This window comes from Etheostoma cragini, chromosome 15, assembly GCF_013103735.1.
Source record: "Etheostoma cragini isolate CJK2018 chromosome 15, CSU_Ecrag_1.0, whole genome shotgun sequence".
Taxonomy (NCBI): Eukaryota; Metazoa; Chordata; class Actinopteri; order Perciformes; family Percidae; genus Etheostoma; species Etheostoma cragini.
In genome coordinates, this window is record NC_048421.1 from 623,124 (window position 1) to 638,692 (window position 15,569).

A 15,569-nucleotide genomic window follows, 5' to 3' on the forward strand; every position below is an offset into this window, starting at 1 on the left:
GATCATCCAGAGAGGTTTGACTGGTGGCCTCAGCTGCTGTGTAGAGATGGTCTGACTGGTCGCTGTTACTGGGAGGTCGAGAGGAGAGGAAAGGTTAATATAGCAGTGAGTTACAGAGGAATCAGCAGGAAAGGAGACAGTGATGACTGTGTGATTGGAGCAAATGATCAGTCCTGGTGTCTGAGCTGCTATGATGAAGGTTACTCGGTCTGGCATAATAACATAAGAACAGTCCTCCCGTCCTCCTTTGTCTCTGACAGAGTAGCAGTGTATGTGGACTGTCCTGCTGGCTCTCTGTCCTTCTACACAGTCTCCTCTGACTCACTGATCCACCTCCACACCTTCTACACCACATCCACTCAGCCTCTCTATCCTGGATTTGTGGTCTGGTCAGCTGGTTCCTCAGTGTCTCTGTGTCCTCTGCAGGACTGAGAGTCTCTCCTGTGGACAGAAACCCTGACTGAAGATCAGCTGCTGAAATCAGAGTCTTTTCAACATCATACACACTCTGCACTGTGAAGCAGATCTGTCTCAGACTCATACCCTAAACCTTCTTTTGTCTGATTTCATCTGTTTGATTATCAACATTTAAAAAATTGAACTAGAAACACTTCATGATTCCAGTCATCAGCTGACTCTCTTTACCTGATCATCCACTGTGCAAAGCTGAGGAAATGTGATGTTACATCAGGTTTTTGGTAAACCAGTGTCCATGTATACGAGCTGTGCCGAAAGCTTCCCTGACATCTGATTTGTGTTAAAATAAACTTGTATATTCAAGTCAGAACAACCGAGGCTCTGAGGCTGAGACTAAAATATTAAACTTAAAGTCAGAAACTGAGATTTATTGTTTTAAAACAATTGTTCCTGAACGAAACTCCTCCGAATGTCAAACATGAGTTTCAGGATCAAGTTCAGGATCTATGAAAAAATAATTGCAGGTTGTAAAGAGTTGGTTTGATTTGATCTGTATACAAAATAAATCTTTTGTTTTCTACCTGACTGTTTTCTTCTGTTCAGCGGCCAAAGTCAACACACAGTGACTGTTCCTGGGTGCAGACCACCGTGGGCTTACGGTCTTTTCAGTGGTTTTTATATTGACATAATAAAAACACATTTTACTTGTATATAGTGTCTTACATGAAACCCAAGGAGTCTTTACAGAATTACTGGGGCTAAGAGAGATTGGAGGCTGGGGAGAACACATTGTGTTTGTGGAGTTTTTTAAATAAGCCGAGAAAAAGTAACGTCAGTGGTATCAGTCGGGCACAATGCTCCGCTAGGATGCAGTCTTTTTAGCGGTCGTTGTTACCTTTAGCCATTAAAGGTGTCTGTCAGCCAGGTAAATAGCTCAGGCGAAAGCATGGGCTTATATTACCAATAACATAGCAACATCTAGCAACTTTGCTGCCTGGAGACTAAAATATTACTTAACAGTTTGTGTACATTATACACATCTATTATATACAGACGGGTAATATATACATATATACACCGATGTACTGATGAGTAAGGTGCAGATGAATAAGAAATGGCAGTATGAGTGTGTATTTGTCCAGCTGTGACTGTGTAATGTTGAAACATCAGTTAAAACTCTCAGACAACTTTCACTGAGCAGGACTTCCAGTCATTCTCTGGATACGCACCCTTAACCCCAACCCGGATTATAAAATGAACCTTAAACCATCCTCTGAATGCCATGTTTAACATTTTACGTTGTGGGGACCTGTCCTGAAAAAGCATGCAGGTCCCCACAATGTAGCCTTCGCCAGAACAAAAAGACTAAAAACTATACACATGTGCAATATTATTTATTAATTTACTTAAGTGCGATATGTAACATAGTCATACAAATACATTATTTTGTTACCCTGTGTTGTATCTGTGTTTTTATAGGAGCCATGCTAGTAATTTCCTGCATGCATTAAATGTCTGTTTTGCTGACTAAGAATAAAAGCAATCCTGAACCCTGAATCTTGACATGCTCACCTTTTCAAACAGTTCACATTGTGGGGAAATGTCCCCCTATAGGATGAGAGACCCCACAATGTAGCCGTCCCGAGAACCAAAACTCATGCTCACCACTTAATCACAGGAGACTTCAATAATGCCTAATAACTTGATGACTGTACTCCTCTCATTTTATCAACATGTCAAGTCAACTTAATTGCGTTCTATCTTGTATGTTGTTGCACTTGCTTGTTTTATGTCAGTTTTTATCACCACCTGTCTATACTTTGTATCACATTGCAGTTTTCTGCTATTTTTCTGCACAATGATGACATAATAATGATGACTCTGCACAATGACAATGAAGTTGAATCTAATCTAATTTAATTTACAAAGTTTTTGATTCATCCTTTGTTGATAATAAGACCGGTGGGAGGAGATCATATTTACAACAGTAACGTTAAATACAAGTACTCCACAGCAACTCTATAAGTAGCTGTTTGACAAAAAACAGAAACTGCCAGTATGACTTTAAACGTGTTAGATGTAAAAGTCTTTGACTCAGAATTAGTGACTAATAGAATTTCTCTAAATATGTGAGCTATAATTTCCCTCAGGATCCATCAGAGACCAGACTGTCCTGAACCTGGTCCCAGCTGTGTGTCCATGAAGAGTGACGGGTCTATGGGTCGTCCTGTATTCTTCAAAGATGGACGCCACTCTGTTGATCACAGGTGAGCAGAAGATAAATGTAAAATTTCAGTTCATTCAAGTTATTAATTTTGGCAATTATTGTACATTTTTCTGCTACAAACATAATATATATTTTAATGTGCAATATACTTACAGTATAACGACTTCTTCACTGTAATTGTCCCTCCAGGATTTAGCGGCATTTTGAGATTGTTGCGGCCCAAGATGCCTAATGTGGCGGGAGCTTTTGTTAAAAAATTGCAATAAAAGTTGATGTTTTTTTTATATTAAGACATGCATTAACAGTAGAAAAATAACCTCTTTGAGTTACTTTACCATAAACTCCAGCTAAACCATTAAACTCACAATTGTACTAACATCCAATCAACAAAATACCCACAGCTAGCAATCGTGTTGAAAGCAACATTACTTTCCATAACCAATAAATAGAATCATGAGCCTTTTTACAGGCAATACAGTTCTCCGTTAGCCTTTCCTGGCTAATTACCCTACATATGAATACATTACCTTAGCTTACCCATTAGCTTTGCACTATTAGCACCAATTAGCATGGATGCTAGTGACGGCAAGGCCTAAGGAATGACTCACCATTTTAATTGTACCCGGCTGACCACAACTGCTAAAATGGCTGCGTCCATGGTGAGTACTTACTAACCTTACTCACCCTTTGTGTTGCTCTTTTATTTTGAAGGTAACTTCCCTGTTTCCTGTTATCTGAGGCTAGCTTGGTGAAGCTTTCCTTCACCTCGTCCCCGTCAACAATGTTCTTCTTCTCCAGAGACATGTCCAGGACGGGACAGCGGGCAGCTGCCGGGACGTATCGATCACTTGTCCGGTCAAGATGAATGTCTTCTTCTCCCATTACGGTCCTGAATGATGCAAAATAAACACTGACAAAAGGGAGGAAGAAGTATGACCAACAAGTCATAAAAAAAATTCCAGACACTGAAGGTTGGTTACTAAAAGTGATCAAAAGGCATTTATTAAATAGGGCAAGACATTAAAAATACACCAAGGTGTGACGACTTGAGCCGTCCTCAGGGTGGAGGGACACAAAGGGAACATCAGAGTGGTTAGAGCTTGCAGGTGTGTACAGGTGAGAGCATGATATACTCACCCTGACCTCCAGGGGCATAACACCACGAACCCAATACACAACACATGGTACAAAATGCAGTACACAAAAGTAATTCATGAAGAGCAGACAGTTTAACTGCAGTACTTCCCCAGATGTCGTCTTTATAATAATTATTTTCCTTGTCAAAGAGGACACTATAGAGCACAAAAGTCATGTTATTGGTTGGCTTGTTTTTAATCAGCGTCCAAAATCTGCAGAAACCTAACCAGTTGTGGACGACTAAACAAGTGAAGGTTTTGGATTCGGAGTGAAAAGGAGCGTAGAGACAGATGGGCTTGAAAGTTCAAATTGACATGCGATTTAAAGGCACACATTTTTCATGTTTGGTCTGGAGTGTGTGATGGTGAACAGAACTTTTGATTTCAGAAGCTGATCTTCAGTCAGGGTTTCTGTCCACAGGAGAGACTCTCAGTCCTGCAGAGGACACAGAGACACTGAGGAACCAGCTGACCAGACCCTAAACCCAGGATAGAGAGGTTGAGTGAATGTGGTGTAGAAGGTGTGGAGGTGGATCAGTGAGTCAAAGGAGACTGTGTAGAAGGACAGAGAGCCAGCAGGACAGTCCACATACACTGCTACTCTGTTAGAGACAGAGGAGGACGGGAGGGGTGTTACTCTGTTATTGTGATAGACAGAGTAACCATCATCAGAGCAGCTCAGACTCCAGGACTGATCATTCCCTCCAAACACACTGTCTTTACGGTTTCCTTTCCTTCTGATTCCTCTGTAACTCACTGATATATGAACCCCTCCTCTCCTCTCGACCTCCCAGTAACAGCGACCAGTCAGACCATCTCTACACAGCAGCTGAGGATTGGAGTCAAACCTCTCTGGATGATCAGGATACGACTGAACCTCTACCAAATGTGTCACCGTCCTGTTGTAGTCAGACAGTTTGAGGTTTCTGTTTACTGTGTTTGTGTCCAGTTCAAGTTGACAGAAATCTGATGGAGAGAACAAGACACAATACAGCTGCAGGTTATCATCTGATGATTTATTAACAACTTTACTGACAGTTATTTAAGCTTTCTTTTAGATCTGGACTGAAACGCTGGAGAAATTCATCATTGTACTTCAGTCAAGAAAATGTAAAAATCTAGTGTAACATGCATGCAGAGTTCTCATGAATCAATGTTTAAACACACTCACACTTCTTCAGACCAGATCTGAACCCCTGCAGTCCACCACGGTCCGTCCTGCAGGAAGAAACAAAGTCAGAATCTACTTCATACACCTTCAGTCAGATCCTCCATTAATCATGAACCAGAGCAATTGGTCGTTAGTTTGAGAGAGTGACTATCTTTATTCCTGTATACAGAAGGAACTTTGTATATGGAAATCTGTAATATACAGTATATCAAGTCAGCTATTAAATGATAAAACACCTTGCTATAGTGAAAACCTTGAATACATCCTGAGTTTCTCAGAATAGAGCACTGAGCTTCACAGCGTTTCTCTGACAGCTTACAGCCATAAAGGGATAAGATAATTAATAATATATATAGAGTAACATTTTGTGACAGATGCAGCTTCGTGTCCAAATACTTATCCCCTATTATATGGGGTCAACCATTATTTCTGCATAGTTCATTCAACATAGCTGTAAATACTCTCGTGTTGAAGTTGACTCAGGACTGTAAGCACTGTAATCATTGTTTGATTTCAATCCTAACTGTATATTCAAGTCAAGTGAATATGCTGTGAACCAAAACATTATAATGTTGACAAGAACTCTCAGACTAGAGGACTGGGAGCTGAGAACTGAGAACAGAGTTTCACAGCTTCTCTCTGACAGGTTACAGCAACTCAGCCTGAAGAGGAATCAGGAATACAATTATAAACAAAACAAAACAAATTCTAAATGAATATAAACTCCATCTAATCTGGATAGCTGTGTGTGCATGTACAGAGCTTTGTTGGAGGCTTTGACCACTGGCGGCAGCCTCAGAAGAGCCTCCTCTGAAGCAGAATACGTCTTCCGGTCAAACTTCTGCAGGTTGTTGTTACTCAGGTCCAGCTCTCTCAGACTAGAGGACTGGGAGCTGAGAACTGAGGACAGAGTTTTACAGCTTCCCTCTGACAGGTTACAGCCACTCAGCCTGAGGAGGAATCAGCAATACACAAGAAAACTATTACCAACAATGGTTGTTTTAATAAAGGAGCTATCAAGGTTTTTAGCAGGCTGGAGAGAAGACAACCTGCTATAAGGCTGGGGTAAAGGCTCACAGATAGGGGTCTCTAGGAAGTCCTGAATCCACTCAGGCCAGGAGTGCCTGAGCCAGGGCCAAGTAGATACCTTACGGCGAGCTAACCATAGAGCAGCCTCCTGAGCCTCCCAACTAAGAGCTCTTTTCCCTCCCCAAAAACACAAATAAGAGTTAAATCATAAAGTTCATCCTCGAATGATTCCACTGGGTCAATCTTTTGGTTGGGTTATACTGTCAGGTTGAATGTTTAGACCCAAGTGCAAGAAGGCGGGGAGTGAGCAGCAGTTTGAATGCATAATAATTTAATGAAACACAAAGAGACTTACAAATGTGTAAGCTTGTTCCCCGAGATAGGGGAACAAGACACTGCGTAGGTTACGACACTATGGGAACGCCTTTAGGCATGACAGGGCTGAATGCGAATGAAAACTACTCCAATCCTATTGGTCCTAGTGACAACGGTAGCATGTGACGGCATAACCGTAGGGGCATATAAGCACACCGGCACATAGCTCATTAGCTCTTTCTATGAAGCAAGGCACTCCAGGCAGCGTGAGGGCGGTGAACCGACGCAGTGTCTCGTTCCCCTATCTCGGGGAACAAGGGTTACATACGTAACCCGAGACGTTCCCCTTTAAGGGGAACTCTAACTGCGTCGGTTACGACACTATGGGAACGAGATACCCACTAACCCGCGCCGAACCCCCACCAGCCCTAGTGTGCAAGCAACCTGTGGGCACGACTAGGAGGAGAGCACCCTGGTGCCGGGTGCGGAGGGAAGGTCCAGACTATAGAACCTGAAGAAGGTGTCAGGAGTGGGTCAGCCAGTTGCTGATAGTATGTTTGGAAGCGGGGAGCCCAGCCTTGGGGGACCCAAAACACACCAGCAACTGGTCTGTCTTCCTCCACCGGGAGGACCTCAGAGTGAAGACACTCAGTGCTCTGACAGGGCAGGGCAAATGGAGCCTCCAGTCCTCTGCCATCACGTGAGGTGGAGGATGAAACACCTGCAGTACCACAGGCCCCATGACAGTGGACTGCACCTGGGAAATGTAGCACCGGAACCGGGTGCAGGATTGCCCTCACATTACCTGGGGCAAACTCCAGGCATTGGGGAGCAACCGAAAGAGCCTAGAGGTCCCCCACCCTCCTCAGAGAGGTGATAGCAAGGAGGAAGGCCATCTTCAGGGTCAGGTACTTGGCCTCAGCCGACTCCATGGGTTCGAAGGGGGCCACAGCCAAAGCTTCGAGAACCACCGCCAGATCCCAGGTAGGAATCCCAGGGCGAGTCAAAGGTCTCTTCCTCCGGGTCCCACGGAACCGCACAACCAGGGGAAGCCTCCCCAGAGACCCATCCCTCAAAGGGGCGTGGAAAGCCAAAATGGCTGCCACGTAAACCTTGAGGGTGGATGGGGAAAGGCCCGCAGAGAAGCGGTCCTGCAGAATTTCCAGCACCTGAACCAACGAGGAGGAGAGTCTCGACCGCTCCTGCCGTCACGCCTGCCTCTAGGTACTGGGCCCCCTCAAGGGCAAGACCCACAGCCGCCACAAGGCGGGGCAAGGGTGAAGAACCCAGCCTTCTTCCTGGGAAAGCAGGTCCCTCCTCAGTGGGACCTGCCATGGCGGACTGTTGAGGAGCGCCATCAGGTCCAAGAACCACACTCGAACCACACCACACAGTACTGAGTACTGAGAACTGCGTGTACTGAGGTCCCACACGGGCAGGGCCCTCGAGAGCTGCCGTGGCGTGCGACAGGCCCAAACAAGCAACACACAGCTCATGACAGTCTCCTACCAAGATGAAACGCGGGCAGGGAGACACATCTCCGGAACTGGTTAACTGCTCGGAAATACTGAAACTTCCAGGTGACTAGTATACATGGAATCTTTCCAAAACAACATCAACCAACGTGCGTGCTGAATAGGAAAAAGGTAATGAGCTATGTGCCGTTGTGCTTATGTGCCCCTACGGTTATGCCGTCACATGCTACCGTTCTCACTAGGACCAATAGGATTGGAGTAGTTTTCATTCGCATTCAGCCCTGTCATGCATTAAGGCGTTCCCATAGTGTCGGAACCGACGCAGTTCGAGTTCCCCTCGAAGGGGAACTCCTGCTGCAGACAACGGCCATGGAACATCCGTTCCACCCCAACGATTTCCCCAGCAATCCACACCCAATCCCATCGTGAGTAATGTTGCAACTAGCCCTGTCCACCCTGGTGTTGAAAACATCCAAAAGGTGACATTGACAAGAAATGTAATGTGATAGCATGGCTTTAGCTGCTGGCTGATGTTAGCTTGCTGGCTCACTTCCTAATTGCTCAGCTCATCCATTGCTCATTGATCAGCTACCAATACAAATCAAATCAAGAAAAACTGGATTATGTTGGGGAAATTGCAGCTATTTTATTAGAATGACATGATTAAACATTACTAAACATAACAAGAATAAAATTGAATGGGATCAGTGAACAGATCCATTCTAATCGGGGAATGGTGTTTGATAACAAAAACTAAAACTCCACTAGGTGGTGCTACAAGTATAAAAGGTTTATATCTCATGAATGGCTCATGCAATTTTTACGAAATTTTAAGGGTACCATGTAGGTCCATGCTTGAGGCCACCCCTACAGTGGGGTACTGATTGGTCAAAGTGGGCGTGGCCTATGGAACCCACATTTAGGTACACCACCTGGACTAATGTGAGCAACTTTAAATATACAGGGTAGATGTACAATGGGTCATGGACCTTATGCACCAAAAATGTACACATGTGGCCCACTAGTTGGGGCTATACATATGCTATGACTCCCACACTACACACTACGCAGATTAAAAATCCTTACACCCACGTGTTCACTGAATCAATCTGAGTCACATGATATAGGTCAGGCCCATTACTGAGGCTCTGTAGAAGATTTGGATCGGCCATTAGGGGGACCCCGGACATAACTGCTTGCAGTTCTAGTGTTAATTTTATGTCTTCTAAAAATGCCACTAAAGAGTAAGGAGTATGCATTTATAGGCCTGTGTCTATTACAAGCCGGGAAAAATGACTGTGTAACAAAAAATGAACACCACACAAGGGTTAAATATGGGTCCAACCATAATTCCTGCATAGTCCATTCAACATAGCAGTCATGTTGAAGCTGAGAGAAAAAACAAAATCATTGTTTGATTTCAAATTCAGAGCCAAAATAAATAAAAATGTTGTCATTGACAAAATTCATTTGCACTGGTTTATGTGCTGTCAAGCTATGTGCTGACAAGCTCCTGAGTCAGCTATCTCAGACTAGAGGACTTCTACACCTCATTCACTCTTTTAATCTTGTTTAGTCAGTCCACTAAATAATTAACATAGAAAGCAAGTAACATCTCAGATTAGCTGAACACTAACCTGAGAGTTTCCAGTCTGCAGTGAGGACTCTTCAGTCCGGCCCACGGCTTTTTCACTGCTGAATCCTGCAGGCCGTTGTTACTCAGGTCCAGATCTCTCAGACTAGAGGACTGGGAGCTGAGAACTGAGGACAGAGCTTCCCAGCGTCTCTCTGACAGGTTACAGCCACTCAGTCTGAAGAGGAATCAGCAATACATTAGGAAAGAATTACAAACGTTTATTTCTTTCTGAATTAAGCAAAACTCCATTTAATCTGGATAGTTGTGTGTGTATACATACAGAGCATTGTCGGAGGCTTTGACCACTGGCAGCAATCTCAGAGGAGCCTCCTCTGAAGCATAGTACTTCTTCAGGTCAAACACCTGCAGGTTGTTGTTACCCAGGTCCAGCTCTCTCAGACTAGAGGACTGGGAGATGGGGAATGAGAACAAAGCTTCACAACTTCTCTCTGACAGGTTACAGCCAGTCAGCCTAAAAGGAATATTCAGAGAGTCCATTTAAGAATTGATGAATTAAGAAAAAAGAGCTTAGGTAGAAGTTTTTAATTTTAATATAGGTAAAGTAACCTGAGAGTTTCCAGTGTGCAGTGTGGACTATTCAGTCCAGCTGACACCAGCTCCACTCCTGAATCCTGCAGGTTGTTGTTACTCAGGTCCAGCTCTCTCAGACTAGAGGACTGGGAGCTGAGAACTGAGGACAGAGCTTCACAGCTTCCCTCTGACAGGTTACAGCCACTCAGTCTGAAGAAGAAATGGGAATACATGACAAAATAATTGCAAACAGTGGTTGTTTTAATAACGGAGATATCATATTTAAGGTGAGAGATGTAACCTCAGAGTAAAGCATTGTTTGTGATTCTGTAAGAATGACTGATTGGTATTTTTCTCTGTTGCAGAACCTCGCCAGTCAGTGAAGTTACACTTGTTTGTTGTTCTTCTCAATGACAGTGGAAACAGATGCAAACAGGTGAGCATTACAACATTTACATATGACTAACTGTCAGATTGGAAATGAGTCTCCTTTGTGTGCACCCAGCACCATTAATAAAACAGAATCAGCCAATTTAAGGGGTAATGTTGATGAAGTTCTTCACCTTTTAATGTAAAACATGTATACATGTAGTACACTTATACTTACCTACATTTTAATTTGGATTTTACTACATTTGTGCAAATGTATTTTCAAATGAGTAAAATGTCTTTAAAGTAACAGTACTTTTACTTGAGTACAATAATCTAGTACTCTTTCCAACTCTGCCTGACTCACACCTTTTGACACAAAGAAACAGATGCAGCCTCTCATCGAAATATTTGTCCCCTTAACCCCTGTGTGATGTTCGGGTCTGTGGGACCTGTTTTCAATGTTTGCTAAAATGTTCTCATTATTTCTTCTAACTCACACTCATTGGCCTTGGTTCATTTTCTGTGAAGAATATAAAAAAATAACTAATTTTCAACACACACACACACACACACACGCACATAACTGTTACATATGAGGTGTGCAAGTCCCCTGGACCCGAGTGTATTTCATTGTATATGCAACTATGGTCTTTCTGCACCTGCTATTCTCACGCAACGTTACATAATTGTTACATTTAAAGCACTTTCACCTGTTCTGATAAAGTTCTAAGAAATAAGCACCGTTAAGGATAAAGAATCTTGCTTCTAATTTTTACCTTTTTATAATCGAATTTCTCACAACAAACAAAATTGATCATAAATGTGATCTTACAAGGGTAAATGGCCAATATGAACCAAAATGATGCATATATCATTGGTAATTAAGCTAAGTATTTTTACATTAATTGGGATGTTTCTATTGACCAGACAAGGGTTAAATGTGGGTCAAACCATTATTCCTCATAGTCCATTCAACATAGCTGTGAATACTCTCATGTTGAAGCTGAGAGTCTGCACTGTAAGCACGTAATCATTGTTTGATTTCAACTCCAGAGCCAAAATAAAAAAATGTTGTCATTGTCCAAATACATTTGTCCCTAACTGTATATCCAAGTCAAGTTTACAAAACTTGAACCAATACATTACAATGTGGACAAGATCCAGACCCCAGATTTCCACCAACCGCTTGAATTTACAAGATGTGGTTTCTATAAACAGAACCACAAAACCTCTGGCCTGTTGACTTCAGGCCCGTCTCAACCCATTAGGACATTTTCTAGGTGTAGTGCAGGGATATATGTTCCATCGTGAGCATGGTGTATTTTATTTGGAAAATGACCGGATGTTTTAGTTGGTTTCTGTGTTTGACTTCCAGTCACGGAAAATCTGCCCTATGTTGAATGTCTGCAGAGCTCTCTGGCATCTGGCAGAAATAGAAGCTTGTGTGTCTCTGTGTATCTGATCTGGAGAGCTGTGAATCGCCGGAGCTGGGACGGAGTTGGGGTGCAGCCACTCAGCAGTCAGTGAAAATACACACAAGGACCTTAATGGAAACCTAATGACTCCATGGAGCGAAGCCGCAGCCGTTCCACATTTGGTGAAGGTCAGGGGTGAGTCAGCTCTCTAGAACTTCTAAACCTCGTTCACTTTTTTAATCTTGTTTGTTCAGTCCACAAAATAATTAACATAAAAAGAAAATAACATCCTAGAATAACTTAACACTAACCTGAGAGTTTCCAGTCTGCAGTGAGGACTCTTCAATCCAGCAGACAGCTTCTTCACCCCTGAATCCTGCAGGTTGTTGTTACTCAGGTCCAGCTCTCTCAGACTAGAGGACTGGGAGCTGAGAACTGAGGACAGAGCTTCACAGCTTCTCTCTGACAGGTTACAGCCACTCAGTCTGAAGAGGAATCAGCAATACATTAGAAATAAATTAATAATAATGGTTGTTTAATCTGAATTAAGATAAACTCCATTTAATCTGGACAGTCGAGTGTGTGCACGTACAGAGCTTTTTTGGAGGATTTGACCACCTGCAGCAGTCTAAGAAGAGCCTCCTCTGAAGCAGAGTATTTCTTCAGGTCAAACACCTCCAGGTTGTTGTTACTCAGGTCCAGCTCTCTCAGACTAGAGTACTGGGAGATGAGGAATGAGGACAGAGCTTCACAGCTTCTCTCTGACAGGTTACAGCCACTCAGCCTGAAGAGGATATTCACACAGTCAATTTAATAACTGATAATTTAAAAAAAGAGTTCATATAGTAATCTTTTTTAATGAAAATAGAATAACTTTTTTCCTCTTCCGGCTTCTGGCAAGAGCAGTCCTGTTTTTCCTCCTCTCCCCTCTTATCTTAGCTCGGCTCCTTCCCAGTCTGTCTGGGTTGTCTTGTGGTACTTTTTCTCTTTTCTCTTTGTCCCCTGCCTGCTGTTTTCCTGGAATATTCATTATGGAATTGATCAACTGGTCGCGCAGCGCTATAGACAAGATTTTTTTCCCCTAAACATGCTTTGCCGGGGGAGCCGCTCTGTCCCAGCGAGACATTCCCTGCAGGCTACGCTCGCGATTCCTGGGGGATTGGCTTGCGGTCTGCCTGGACGTCCTGACTGTGGAAGACGTTAAAGACATATGGATAATTGGAATTCTGTTGGTGGGACTCCTGATCATCGGAGTTGGGGTCTCGCTGACCTATCGGAAAATTGGTAAGACGGCCACCAGCAAAACTACCCATAAGCTGTCTGGGGAACTTAAAGAGTGCCTACATGGAGTGATTGAGAGGATGAAGGTTTTACATCTAAGGGCTGACCAGTCCAGTGAACAGTCTCGCAACATCTCAGACCGGACCGTCGATGCGCAGAGGGGGATTGATACTATCAGGGCCCAGTCGGTGGAGTTGCTTCATGTGACTACCGGACCGGCAGAGAAGGTAGATGGACTGCAAAATTCCCTGCATGAACTGGATGCTCGTGTGACACTGAGGTCGGTAACAATTGAGTGATGAACATTGATTTGAACAAATTCCATCGAGTCACCCTAAATTTGGATTGAAATTGATCAACTATTAACACAGAGAGTGCGTGTGGCGGCGCTTGCATTAGCAGCGGCCCGGAGGCTTTCTCCAAATGGTATTTCATTGCCTTGTACCTGTACATGTGTAATGAGAATAAAGTTATGTATCTATCTATCTATCTATCTATCTATCTATCTATCTATCTATCTATCTATCTTTTACTCTGAGAACATTTAAACTGACCTAATTTTTATTTAAAAAAATATTCAATTCCATTCAAACAAAAGTACTTTTATTTGACTAACAGTTCTTTAAATTAACAGTACATCTAACTATAACTACCATAATAGTTGTGAATACTCTCATGCTGAAGCTGAGTCTGCACTGTAAGAACATAATCATTGTTTAATTTAAAATCCAGAGACACAATAACAAAACATTATCATTGTCAAAATACATTTAGACCTAACTGTAAATCCAAGTCAAGTTTATGTCCTATGAACCAAAACATGTTAATGTTGACAAGATCCTGAGTCAGCTCTCTCAGACTAGAGGACGTCTAAACCTGTGGCGTTATGACTTTGAGCCAATATCAGCGTGTACTGTATATGTACTCAAGGTTGTACTCCTACCTAAAAGGTTTTGAGCCAACCGGACAACATACACTCAAGTTACACCCACTTCCTGTTTTGATGGGAAAATGCACAAAATGGCCACCCCGCCACAGCCATGCCCTAATAACTTTTCATCCCTAAGGTCTTAAGATGGCACAGACCAACTTCCTGTCGGGTTTAGGGTATGGCACCAATAAAGTTCTATGCACGTCTTGCATGCTTCATATTTGTCCCAAATTTTGACAGTCTATGTTAAACGTGCTGCAGGGGCTCAATAGCAAGCATGTTCCCAAAACCCTTTAAATAAGTACATTTTGGTGAGTTTTGGAGTATGTTAAGCCCCTCAAAAAGGCAATTACTTTGGAGAAAATAATCAAAATTCCTTCAGTTTCAATTAGGCCCTAATAACTTAACACTAACCTGAGAGTTTCCAGTCTGCAGTGAGGACTCTTCAGCCCAGCCCACAGCTGTTTCACTCCTGAATCCTGCAGGTTGTTGTTACTCAGGTCCAGATCTCTCAGACTAGAGGACTGGGAGCTGAGAACTGAGGACAGAGCTTCACAGCTTCTCTCTGACAGGTTACAGCCACTCAGCCTGAAGAAGAATCAGCAATACATTAGAAAAGAATTACAAACAATGTATATTTAAGTTGGATAGTTTTGTTTTCACTTACAGAGCTTTGTTGGAGGCTTTGACCACTGGCAGCAGCCTCAGAAGAGCCTCCTCTGAAGCAGAGTATTTCTTCAGGTCAAACACATCCAGTTCCTTTTCCGATGTCAGTAAGATGAAGACCAGAGCTGTCCACTGAGCAGGAGACAGTTTATCTGTGGGGAGACTACCTGAACTCAGGGACTGTTGGATCTGCTCCACTAGAGAACCATCATTCAGTTCATTCAGACAGTGGAACAGATTGATGCTTCTCTCTGCAGACAGATTCTCACCGATCTTCTTCTTGATGTACTCAACTGTTTTCTGATTAGTCAGTGAGCTACTTCCTGTCTGTGTCATCAGACCTCGTAGGAGACTCTGATTGGTTTGCAGTGAAAGACCCAGGAGGAAGCGGAGGAACAAGTCCAGGTGTCCATTTGGACTCTGTAAGGCCTTGTCCACAGCACTCTGGTAGAAACCTGTTGATTTGTCTCTAAAGACTTTAGACCGCCAGGATGTTGTTTGTTCTTCTGCCAGCAGGTTGACTCCAGAGTTGGTGAAGGTCAGATGGACATGAAGAGCAGCCAGAAACTCCTGAACACTCAGATGGACGAAGCAGAACACCTTGTCCTGGTACAGTCCTCTCTCCTCTTTAAAGATCTGAGTGAACACTCCTGAGCACACTGAGGCTGCTCTGATATCGATGCCACACTCTGTCAGGTCGGATTCATAGAAGATCAGGTTGCCTTTCTGCAGCTGCTCAAAAGCCAGTTTTCCCAGAGACTCAATCATCTTCCTGGTCTCTGGACTCCAGTGTGGATCTGTCTCAGCTCCTCCGTCAAACTTTATGTTTTTCACTTTGGACTGAACCACCAGGAAGTGGATGTACATCTCAGTCAGGGTCTTGGGCAGTTCTCCTCCCTCTCTGGTCTTCAACACGTCCTCCAGAACTGTAGCAGTGATCCAGCAGAAGACTGGGATGTGGCACATG

At 43.3% G+C, this 15,569-nt stretch overlaps 1 protein-coding gene and 2 long non-coding RNA genes across 3 annotated transcripts in view; 1 reads left to right on the plus strand and 2 right to left on the minus strand.

The window, feature by feature from the left end:
- Nucleotides 1-4,457, minus strand: part of LOC117958300 — a 12,269-nt gene extending 7,812 nt beyond the window's left edge. Inside the window, exons 1-2 of the long non-coding RNA XR_004659673.1 lie at nt 4,376-4,457; nt 4,200-4,207 (exon numbers count right to left, since the gene is read on the minus strand). This is a non-coding gene — a long non-coding RNA (uncharacterized LOC117958300). The remainder of the gene's footprint in view (nt 1-4,199; nt 4,208-4,375) is intronic.
- The window catches only part of LOC117958314, a 17,056-nt gene extending 8,870 nt beyond the window's left edge, over nt 1-8,186 (plus strand). Inside the window, exons 4-5 of the long non-coding RNA XR_004659686.1 lie at nt 3,569-3,574; nt 8,175-8,186. This is a non-coding gene — a long non-coding RNA (uncharacterized LOC117958314). The remainder of the gene's footprint in view (nt 1-3,568; nt 3,575-8,174) is intronic.
- Nucleotides 1-15,569, minus strand: part of LOC117958237 — an 859,617-nt gene that overhangs the window by 551,401 nt on the left and 292,647 nt on the right. The gene's annotated exons all lie outside the window — the stretch shown is intronic.